The sequence below is a fragment of the Sminthopsis crassicaudata genome, chromosome 2 (genome assembly GCF_048593235.1).
Source record: "Sminthopsis crassicaudata isolate SCR6 chromosome 2, ASM4859323v1, whole genome shotgun sequence".
Taxonomy (NCBI): Eukaryota; Metazoa; Chordata; class Mammalia; order Dasyuromorphia; family Dasyuridae; genus Sminthopsis; species Sminthopsis crassicaudata.
Window position 1 is genome coordinate 601,051,113 of NC_133618.1, and position 4,605 is coordinate 601,055,717.

Sequence of the window (4,605 nt, forward strand, 5' to 3'; positions counted from 1 at the left end):
TTTCATCTGTAATCCACTGGATGCTAACTGGATTTAGGTGAGTCTAGTTCCTATGGTGAGCCTAGTTCTGTTAGGCTGAGCTATTCTCCCTTACAGACTGAATTGTACTCTGGTTTGCTATAATCATGGCTATGATAATATTTTTGAAGCAAAATGATCTGAAACAAAGCAGGAGAATAATGATGTCACTGTAGGCTCTGTTGGTAAATACAATTACCCAATTGTAAGCACTAATCAATACACTGCGCAGTTCAAGAGTTCAATGCTAGCTTAGGCGGTGTGATGACTCAGCACAATGGCATCCTTGATGATGGATTTCTGGGTTTCTTTGGACAAAAGCATAAATAGTTGGAAACACGAATTACAGAGTGCAGATTTAAAACTGGATTGTGCCTGGGAGCCCGTGGAATTTAAATGATGGACATCCCATAATGTTTTCTTACTTTTTTCCTAAATTGGCTGTGGTCATTTTTTCCCTCGTGTAGATTCTCAAGCAAGTGGAATTTGAGCATTGCATTGAAGTCTGTGATTGACTGATTATCTGATGGGTAAGACTTTGGAGAGAGTAAAAGCATCACTTCTTTCCTTGTTGGTTGATGCTGATTTGCTCCCCTTCCCCTCCCCAGGGCAGTAACCTTGCCCTGTGACCTAAGAGAGGAGAAAGGTGATATTGTTACGAATAAAATAGTCGTTGGCTCAGTTTTTGATCTAAAGGATAGCTGGTAAGGAATCTCTCTCATTTGTAATCTCTAAAGCATGACGAATGGGTGGACACAATCACTCAAATGACTTCAGGCTTGATGGTCAGGGACTTGTCAACCTCACTCTTTCTGATATGCCTTGTGTGAAATTCAAAGTATTACTTCTTTTGAGGGGCCTACCAAATCAAAGAACTATAAAATTTTATAAAAATTTGATGCATTTTGCTATGCAATTGTATGTTCTGGTTTTATTTTTCCCTTTCTTTGTAATTCTTTCATCTCTCTGGGACTCCCTTGTTGTTATCAGCTATTTTTCATTTCCTGAGACTCTCCTCCATGATTCCTCCTCTCTGATTATCCCTAACAAGTTTCCTGTTCATTCTGTTTCACCCTGGAGTTTAATGGTTAAATATATTAAATTCTCTGGAATATGAAATTCATAAGAACATCCCTTTTCCCCTCCATTGTGGGATAATGGTGCTTTACAGTATGGGTTTAGTAATCCATTAGAATTGATCATGCAATGACTGGTTTGATGCTATTTATAAATATGATCTTTGATGCTGGCTCTTGAACTCTGACTGTAGGTCTTATACAAGACATTCATATATCCATTGTAATGTTTAAAAATGGTGCTTTCTGTATGCTATTGGCTGGTGGAGATTTTGAGCCATCCCTAGAACATTATAAATACCAAAATTGGATTGAAAAAGAGAAAATTAGCATAGCCCCTGTGTAAATATGACATGCAAATTTCTGAATCATTCCTTTTTTTTTAAAGGATAAAAATCTATAGGCTATGGAGCATTAAAAATAATGCATTGAAAAAATTACTTTAAAATATCTTCCATTTTACCCTCTTAAAGGCTCTGCTCCTATACTGTGACCAGTGTTATTCCTTGAAAATAGTTTTAATAAGCATACACCTCTCTCCACAATAGCTCAAAGACATGCTATTAAGCTATCATTCACTGCTTATTTTCTTTATTTGTTAGGGATAAGAGGAAGACCCGACATTTCCGTTTTGATTGGCAAAGTTGCTCTTTATAGAATCATAGCTATAGAATCGGGAGGGAACTCTAAGCCCATTTGGTCCAATCCTCTTGATTATACAGATGAGGAAACTGTGACCAAATGGTTTTCCATTATTGTAGAGCTCATAAGCATCAGAAGTGAAATTTGAACACATAAGCTTCCTGATTCCAATCTCAACATGAAAGTTTAAGAATAATTTCCTGTTAAATTTTACAGAGATAGAAATGCAAACATTAATCCCCCTAATACCTGAGTGGCGAGCTTTTTACCTTATACTCCTTTGATTTTGAGGGCAAAGTGACAGCATTATTTCTATATATATATATCATTGGTTTCAACAAGTTCCTGCCCTAATGTAGCATACCTGATGGATGGCTCTATGGCTCATGAACTTCAATGGGTTAAATCACTAAAGTTACTCCTCCTTGGCAACATTTGGAATAATAGGACGTGAAGAGATAGGGTTCTGAACATGAAAGTAGGAAAACTAGCGTCCAAATCCATCCTCAAACACTGAATAGCTGTGTGAACCTGGGCAAGTCATATAATTTGTGTTAGCCTCAGTTTCCTCATCAGAATAGCATCTACCTCCCATGGTAGTTTTGAGGATTAAAAGAGATAGTCTTTGTAAAGTGCTTAGTGTAATATTACTTCCTCTCTTTTTCCTTAGAGCTTCAATGTGGGACTGGCTGGTTTAGAAATCTGGTATGGGTTCTATTCCAAGACTTCCTAGTAGTTCATTCTCTTGACCTTTCATTGCTTACAATGTCAAGGCCACCTTAATATCTTTTACCTTAAATAGAAAATATCAAAGAATGAACACTGATGTAAAAATTGAGGTCCATATTCTCCCACCCTCCTAATACAAGCATAGACTACCCAAAGGGCTGACTCTGGTTGAGTAGAGCTATTTGCACTCACCCCAAGTCTGGAACCATCCAGAAAGACTCCTTTTCATCACTGATTGGAATTAGTGACAAAATGTCTGTAGAGGCTTCAGATTTCTGTAAAGCTGTTCTATCATTAGACTTTCCCATTCCTCTCTACAAACAAGTTTACTTCCTTCAAAATCAGTCAAGCTTGCTAGTGCCCACTTACCAGCTGCCCATTGCATAATTCTACTGAATCATGGTAGAAAGTCATAGGAAAATAGATTTAGATCTGGGAGGGACCAATCAAATCCAGCCCCCTCATTTTACAGATGAAGAAACTGAAATTCATTGAACTTATGGCTAATGAGCATCTTAGAAAATTTTGAACCAATATTCTCAGGATACAAATCCAGCACCTTATCCCTAACTCTGCACAGAAGAGAAAGTTAGAAAACCTGAATTCTAGGCCTTGTTCTGTCATTAATCAATTAGTTGTCTTTCAGTGGTCACTTAATTCACTTCACAACTATTTCACATATCTTTTGCTAGGAGGGATAGTATCTATAACATGTACACAGATTAATGTGGTACAGTGCAAAGAATATATAATTTAGTCTGTGGACTTGGGTTCAAATCCCAGTTCTGCCATTTATTATGTAATTTTGAGAAAAAACACTTGACAACTCTGGGCCAGAATTTCCTCATCTATAAAATGCTGGGGTTGTACTACAAGGATTTTAAGATTGCTTCCAGGTCTGAATCTGTGATCCTAAGCAAATACAAAATAATTTAAGGAAGGAAAAAGTTGCTGGGGGCTGGAGAAAATCAGGGAAAACTTTTAGAAAGAAGTAGCTTATTATTAGATGATTGGATTATTAGAGACAACATTAAAGAAAAGGTGCATTACAGGTATGGTAAGCCAAGTTGTATAGATGGACAAATGCTGGAGACAAGATATTCAGGGAATGGTTGGTCTTTGGTTTTTCTGGAATATAGAGTGCATGAAGTAGAGTAATGGGAAATAAATCTGTAAATGTAGGTCCAAATCCCATTATGGAAGGCCTTTAAATGACCTGATGATTTTGTATTTGCTCCCAGAGGCTCTTTGAGCACATCACTTGCCTCATATGTAAAGTGAAGGGTTTGAATTTAAATTATTTTGAATTTTGTCTTTAAGGTCCCTCTTAGCTATAATATGTCAAAGATGCATGAAATACTATACTGCCTTCTATTGGTAATTATCTTTTCGTGAGCATATGTCTTATTTCTACAACTGCTTTAGAAAATTCCTTAAAGGCAAGAACCTTATTCACTTTTTATCTCTTTCAGTGCCGATGTGCATAGGGAGCAGGTGCTTAATAAATATTTGCTAATTGATACTTAAATAAATAGCAGATTGGTAGTATTCCAAGAGTCCTACAGCAACTATTTGGACTGCTCCTCATCTTTTCCTTAGCCCCACAGATTCATACAGGGTCTTTTATGACATGATATGGAAATCTAGGCTTAAAAAATAGAAAGGAGAAGATATTTCTCTTGCGTGACTAGAGGGGAAGGAATTGAGATGGCATTTGCAGTATCTGATTTCTGAGTTGGGTTGTTAGTCAGGATGCCTGGTGCTGGTAGCAGGAGCTCTCGGAGAGTAAAGACAGCTACTTTAGTAGAAGAAGCAAGAAATGATCTGCGATTTTTTAGGAACTGTATAAAGGCTTGGATTTTGGAGTTGGTGAACTCCCTTCTGCCTCCAATCTAATGTGGATTTTATCATGTACTTGGCAACCTTTTTGCCCTACTCACTTAGCTGTCTTTTTAATTTTATGTGTAGCTGTGTCAGATTATAAAGGCTTGTGAGCCTCCATCCTTCAGGTTTATATGCATTATGGAGCCACATAGCTATGCTTTTTGCTGTGTGTCTGCAGCCAGACAGATACTAAACCAAATGCCAAACAAACAAACAAACAAACAAACAAACAAACAAACAAAACCAAAACCTAAAA

The 4,605-nt window shown here is 37.2% G+C and overlaps 1 non-coding gene across 1 annotated transcript; it reads left to right on the top strand.

Moving 5' to 3' along the window:
- Window positions 1-1,373: 1,373 nt before the first annotated feature.
- Window positions 1,374-1,477, top strand: LOC141559184 (U6 spliceosomal RNA). The gene has a single exon (XR_012487264.1). It is a non-coding gene; the product is annotated as a U6 spliceosomal RNA (small nuclear RNA).
- Window positions 1,478-4,605: the final 3,128 nt, after the last annotated feature.